The 7,380-nt window shown below is 45.2% G+C and overlaps 1 protein-coding gene across 1 annotated transcript in view; it reads left to right on the top strand.

Annotated features, from left to right (window-relative positions):
- Positions 1-5,817: 5,817 nt before the first annotated feature.
- The window catches only part of OSBPL1A (oxysterol binding protein like 1A), a 122,905-nt gene continuing 121,342 nt past the window's right edge, over positions 5,818-7,380 (top strand). Inside the window, exon 1 of the mRNA XM_075213433.1 lies at positions 5,818-5,913. The gene's annotated coding sequence lies outside the window, so the exon portion shown is untranslated. The remainder of the gene's footprint in view (positions 5,914-7,380) is intronic.

The following is a 7,380-nucleotide window of genomic DNA, read 5'->3' as shown; positions in this document are numbered from 1 at the left end:
TTTCACTACTATTTTAACTCCTTAAGGGGCCTGTTTAATGATTATCAGGTCTTTGCCCCATTAAGTATCATCTGTCATCGCAACAAAAGTAAACTATAGTGAGGGAGGGCTGCACAGAATAAGCTATAGGGAGAGGGGCTGCACAGAGAAAACTATAGGGAGAGGGGCTGCACAGAGAAAACTATAGAGAGAGGGGCCTGCACATAGAAAACTAGGGAGAGGGGGCTGCACAGAGAAAATTATAGGGAGAGGGGCTGCACAGAGAAAACTATAGAGAGAGGGGCCTGCACATAGAAAACTAGGGAGAGGGGGCTGCACAGAGAAAATTATAGGGAGAGGGGGCTGCACATACAAAACTATAGTGAGGGAGGGCTGCAAAGAGGAAACTATAGTGAGGGTGGGATGCACAGAGGAAACTATAGGGAGAAAGTGTTGCACAGAGAAAACTATAGGGAGAGATGGCTGAACAGAGAAAACTGTAGGGAGGGAGGGTGTCAGGCACCGTCCCTGCATCACGATCAGGAAGCGAAGATGGCTGCCTGTCATTTCCGGCCGAGGAAGCTCTGTTGCCTAGCAACAGAGAAGCTGTCGCCCCCGGCCATCTGGAAGAGCCATTTGAGCAGGCGCAGTAGCGCGCCCCGTTGCCAGGCAACAGGATGCTATGCTCTGTGCGCTGGTCGGCGGCCCATGACGCTTTGATTGCCAACCAATAATTTCCTGGGTCCCTCTATATAAACCTGACTCTAGCACCATTAGGGTGCCAGAGTATCAGGTCCATTTCCTGTCTCCAGCGTTCCTTGAATTTTTGCTTCTCCCTCTCCTGTATTGACCCGGCTTGTTTGACTTCTCTTCTGGATCCTGTTTAGGTATGTACTCTCTCCACATAGGTATTCAACGTATCCTGCAGCTCCTGTGTAGTAGAGCACAGTAGACCAGCCCCCAATTTCAAGAGCACACATATCTTGAGATCCATGCCTTGCTGTATTTGGGAGTACTCAAAGCCTAAATACGCGCTTATAATACGAAACGTGGGTTGCACTCAGAATATGTGCCATGATGAATCAGGCCCATCATATTTAATGATAGATACAAAAGAAATAAAGAGGACCCAATGGGATTCAAATCAAATCAAATTCGAGTCAAGTAGACATGGATTTTACCACAATCATGGAATCATTAAAAAAAAAAGTCAAATAGAAAAAAGCATATAAGCCCTAGGTACATCTATATTCATATATTTATAAGATACACACTGACACCATACACTAATAAACGCTTAGTATGCAAAATTACTTCTCTTCTGGATCCTATTTCGGCTTTTACTCTCTCCTGGCTTGACCTCGGCTTTCCTGACCATTCTTGTGACTGTCCCTCGGCTCTGCATCGTTCTCTTGGTTTGATCCGGCTTGGCCTGACTACCCTCTACGCTATTACTCTGGTAACTGCCTTGGAGAACCACGACCTTCGCATCCCTTGCAGTGAAGCCGAAAACCAGGGGTGTGTTAGACTCCGCGCCTCCTTGTACAGTAGAGCTAATACCAGTTAGTAGCTCCATCCAGCTCACAGTCCTGACAGAGGGCTGCACAGAGAAAACTATAGGGAGAGGGGGCTGCACAGAGAAAACTATAAGGAGGGGGGCTACACAGAGAAAACTATAGGAAGGGGGGACTGCACAGAGAAAACTATAGGGAGGGGGGACTGCACAGAGAAAACTATAGGGAGGGGGGCTGCACAGAGAAAACTATAGGGAGGGGGGCTACACAAAGAGAACTATAGGGAGGGGGGACCGCACAGAGAAAACTATAGGAAGGGTGGGGGGCTGCATATAGAAAACTATAGGGAGAGAGCTGCACATAGAAAACTATAGGGAGAGGGAGCAACACATAGAAAACTATAGGGAGGAAGGGCTGCACAGAGTAAACTATAGGGAGAGGGTGCTGCACACAGAGAAAATTATAGGGAGAAGGGGGCTTTACAGAGAAATCTATAGGGAAGGAGGGCTGCACAGAGAAAACTATAGGGAGGTAGGGCTGCACAGAGAAAACTATAGAGAGGGGGCTGCACATAGAAAACTAAAGGGAGAAGGGCCTGCACAGATAAAACTATAGGGAGAGGGGGCTGCACATAGAATACTACAAGGAGAAGGGCCTGCACAGAGAAAACTATAGGGAGGGAGGGCTGCACATAGAAAACTATAGGGAGAGGGGGCTGCACATAGAATACTACAAGGAGAAGGGCCTGCACAGAGAAAACTATAGGGAGGGAGGGCTGCACATAGAAAACTATAGGGAGAGGGGGCTGCACATAGAATACTACAGGGAGAAGAGGGCTACACATAGAAAACTCTAGTGAGAGGGGGCTGCACAGAGAAAACTATAGGGAGGGGGCTGCACATAGTAAACTATAGGGAGGGGGGTTGCACATTGAAAACTATGTGGAAAGGGGGCCGCACAGAGAAAATTATAGGGGGGGTCTAGAGATAGAAAACTATAGGGAGAGTTGCTGCACATAGAAAACTATAGGGAGAGGGGGCTGCACAGAGAAAACTATAGGGAGAGGGAGCTGCACCGGGAAAACTATTGGGAGGAGGGGCTGCACAGAGAAACTATAGGGAGGGGGGGCTGCACAGAGAAAACTACAGGGGGACTGCACATAGAAAACTATAGAGAAAGGGGGCTGCACAGAGAAAATGATAGGGAGGCGGGACTGCAGAGAAAACTATAGGGAGCACGGGGGGCTGCACAGAGAAAACTATAGGGGGGTTCTGCAGATAGAAAACTTTAGGGAGAAGGGGCTGCACATAGAAACCTGTAGAAAACTCTATGGAGAGGGGGCTGCACAGAGAAAACTATAGGGAGGCGGGACTGCAGAGAAAACTATAGGGAGCACGGGGGCTGCACAGAGAAAACTATAGGGGGGGTTCTGCAGATAGAAAACTATAGGGAGAGTTGCTGCACATAGAAAACTATAGGGAGAGGGGGCTGCACATAGAAAACTAGGAAGAGGGGGCTGCATAGAGAAAAGTATAGGGAGAGGGGGCTGCACATACAAAACTATAGTGAGGGAGGGCTGCACAGAGGAAACTATAGTGAGGGTGGGCTGCACAGAGGAAACTATAGGGAGAAGGTGTTGCACAGAGAAAACTTTAGGGAGGGGAGGCTGCACAGAGAAAAGTATAGGGAGAGGGGGCAGCACAGAGAAACTATAGGGATGGGGGCTGCACAGAGAAAACTATAGGGGGACTGCACATAGAAAACTATAGAGAAAGGGGGCTGCACATAGAAAACTATAGGGAGAGGGGGCTGCACATAGAAAACTATAGGGAGAGGGGCCTGCACAGAGAAAACTATAGGAAGAGGGGGCTGCACAGAGAAAACTATAGGGGGGGGTCTGTACATAGAAAACTATAGGTAGAGGGGCTGCACAGAGGAAACTATAGAGAGAGGGGGCTGCAGAGAGAAAACTATAGGGAGGGGGGCTGCACAGAGAAAACTATAGGGAGAGGGGGCTGCATATGTAAAACTAGGGAAAGGGGGCTGCACATAGAAAACTATAGGGAAGGGGGCTGCACATAGAAATCTATAGAGAGGGATGGCTGCACAGAGAAAACTATAGGGAGGGATGGCTGCACAGAGAAAACTATAGGGAGCTAAGCTGCACAGAGAAAACTATAGGGAGAGGGGGCTGTACATAGAAAACTATAGGGAGAGGGGCTGCACAAAGAAAACTATAAAAAGGGGGGCTGCACATCATCATCATTTATTTATATAGCGTCACTGATTCCGCAGCGCTGTACAGAAAACTCATTCACATGAGTAAATTCCCTAACATACACACACACAGACAGAGAGAGACTAGGTTCAATTTTGAAAGCAGCCAAGTAACCTACTAGTATGTTTTTAGAGTGTGGGAGGAACCTGGAGCACCTGGAGGAAACCCATGCAAACACGGGGAGAACATACAAACTCCACACAGATAAGGCCACGGTTGGGAATTAAACTCAAGACCCAAGCCCTGTGAGGCAGAAGTGCTAACCACTTAGCCTCCGTGCTGCACATAGACAACTATAGGGAGGGCACTGTGGGCCTCATTCAAAGTCTCTTTGCATGCCATATTTTGCGTTAATTAGCTATACGCATGCTCAGAAAATTAACCTTACACCAATACATGTAATTGCATGCAATTCACGTCTGAACACAAATGACACTTACAACTACCTATGACTTGAAGGGCAGAATGGGATAGGGAAGGGGTGGACTAACGTAGGCAATGTACAGTAAGGGCGTGCCATCGCCGATGCGGCCGATTCAAGTTCTGGGGGTAAATGTATTAAGTAGCGGATTCTGCAAGTCGCCGACATTCTGCAACTTTGCAGAGGCAATTTAAAACGGCAATTGCTTTCAAGGCAAAACTTGCATTGAAAGCAATTGCCATTTTAAATCTCCTCTGCCTCCAGGGGCGCTATTAGGGCCGGGGGGTAGGCCGGCCGGCCGCCCCCCGGATGCAATATAGCCTGTTTTCACCGGCGGCCGCATCTCATGACACGGTATGCGGCCGCGTCAGCGAACAGGCGGCCGCATCACATGACACGCGATACGGCCGCATCGCGTGTCATGTGATGGGGCCGCCTGTGCGCCCCCCAGGCTGACATCTCCCAGCCCGCGCCTGTCTGCCTCCGTTGCCGAATGTCAGCAACTTGCAGAATCCGCTACTTAATACATTTAATTATATCCTGGCTTTCTATAAAGTAAGGTGTTTTTGCTGTATCATTTGCAGGAGCTAGAGGGCAGGTGTAAGTGCCAACTGATAGTGATAACTTTCACGGCATCGTCTTTGTATTAAAAACTACAGGTATGCATGACAGAATATAAAAACGCATTGTATGTATAATCATACTTGCCTACTTTTGGCAAGTTGTATCCGGGAGAGGGGTGTGTCTAGAGAGGGCGGGCAGGGGTCGGGGCGTGGTGAATCGCGTAATTTTGATCACGCCTCTGCTGCAAATATGCCATTTTGTCGCGGGGGCGAGGCCAAAAATGACGCGATTCGCTCAGCAACTGCGGGAGATTTGCCAGCTCTCCTGGGAGTCCGTGAGACCGACCCGAATTTCGGGAGTCTCCCGTTGGCAAGTAAGTGTATAATATGCATTAAGAACATCCTGGTTTAAATATTTGATGTAAAAATTAACATGGACCCTAGTGTTTGTTTGGTCCAGTTGTGAATAATGTAATATTCTCTATACAGCACTGTGTAATATGGTAGTAATACAGTCATAAACTAACAATAATAGCAATAACTCAAAAACAAGTAGATCCCATTGGAACCCCATTAATGTAGTGATGACCACACAGACATATGGCAGAGATTGTATGCATTTTTATTTGGAAAATATTTATATATTATTATTATTATTATTATCATTTATTTGTTAGGCGCCACAAGGTTTCCGCAGCGCCGCACATAGTACAAACAGTATACAGACATTTCAGTTGTTCACTATCACCTTTGGAGGTTAATGTGGATCCACACATATTTTTTGCCTCTGATCTGTGAAACCCTATACTATTAAATGATTCCTGTATATTCAGACCAATAATAACCCTTTTAAGCATATTGTTTCAAATGGGGCTATTGCAGTAATTTGAACAATGACTTCAGAAACACATAGCAATGTTTGATCACTGACAGACTCCTGCTGCAGAAATAAATCAGCACCAAGCGGTATAACACTATCTCTCTCAGCTCCCATTGGGGAGATAAACAGGAAGTATAACACATAATACGACCCATGTGTAAGGAGGAGGAGTTGCTGGAAACTGACTCTCCTCCCCAGACTCCATCTCCGCTAGTGTCTGGGCTAGGGAGAGTTTTCTGACGGATAATATATAACGTTCGTGGGGAGCATTTTCTCTGGTAAGTGCTCACTGACTACACTGTAACCTGCGATCAGCCCCTTCCTAAACATAGTGACCCTATAAAACAATAGCTGCTAGAGTCACGTTTCATCAGACATACACACACCTATTATCCAGTTATGCATTCATTAAATAATGTCCCTTGTAATATGCACGTGTCAGGATGACCCGTGTAATTGTGTTTTTTATGCAGCTTGAGTTGCTTCTCACAGATTTGCATCGCTTTTTTTTACTATCACATGACTGCACTGTGACCAACAAGTGCAGTGTTATAACTATACAACACAAGACCTGACGTTATGCAACAGCATATTTGATCTATGCGCAGGCCATTAAAGTGCATCAGTTTTTTATATTACTGACTTTGGTTTGTGTGAAAATTGGAACGGTGCAGTAACCTGAATAACTCCGGGGAACTACCTTTAAGAGCGCCCCCTTCTGGCAGTTTGAATAGAAGCTATGGGTAAGGTTTAATTATATGAAGGAATACCTAATAAAAAAATAGTAGGAAGATTTATAATAATGAATGATGAAATATACTTCATAATACCATATACATTCTCCTGTACTGGTATCAAATGGAACCTTCCGCACTTTTCCTGGTACAGGGGAGCATATGTACCCTATGGATCTCTTCACTCCAGTTAAGCTGGGTACACACAACAGGTTTTTCAGACTTGGGTTAATCACACAATCAATGACCGTTCGGACCAATATCGCATTAGTGTGTGTACTTGAATGATAGTCGTTCCAAGGTAGTGATCGTCATTTGATTATTCAGCAGAACTATAAATCAGAGTTTACAGAGTCATGATCCTTTCAGCTGATGGTTATGACAGTTGAAGATCACAGATCTGAGGGTAAATCTTTTTAAGTGGATCTAGACTTCGTTTAGGGGAAGGTGTTACATTTTGTTAGTGTTGATTGGTATCTGTTTGTGCTTATCACCTCTGGTAGTTCCTCTACTTCTACTCTACCTTCTTGTGTATGAATCCTGTTGATATTCTTTGCCCCTATTAACCATTAAAATGATATTTACATTTTCGCAATATATGGATTGTTGTTTATTAAAAGAATTATCAAATGTGTAAACATGTTTACAAATTCCCAAAATACAATACATGCTTTCCCTCCATAATATCAAATCCCCAAAACAAACACAATACACCATCTCCCTGTCCCTCCAAAGATTCCACTATCTGTATAAGAAAAAATATCTTTACTTGAGTATACTCTACAGTCATGGACAAAAGTTTTGAGAATGATACAAATATTATTTTTCACAAAGTCTGTTGCCTCATTTTTAATGATGGCAATTTGCATATACACCAGAATGTCATGAAGAGTGATCAGATGAATTGCAATTAATTCCAAAGTCCCTATTTGCATGGCAATGAACTGTATCCCTAAAACAACTCCTGCATTTTAGCCCTGCCACAAAAGGACCAGTGATTCTCTCGTTAAC

The sequence above is a fragment of the Mixophyes fleayi genome, chromosome 5 (assembly GCF_038048845.1).
Source record: "Mixophyes fleayi isolate aMixFle1 chromosome 5, aMixFle1.hap1, whole genome shotgun sequence".
In the NCBI taxonomy this organism is placed as follows: domain Eukaryota; kingdom Metazoa; phylum Chordata; class Amphibia; order Anura; family Limnodynastidae; genus Mixophyes; species Mixophyes fleayi.
The sequence above is the reverse complement of the archived record's forward strand: the minus strand, read 5'-3'. Positions and strand labels throughout refer to the sequence as shown.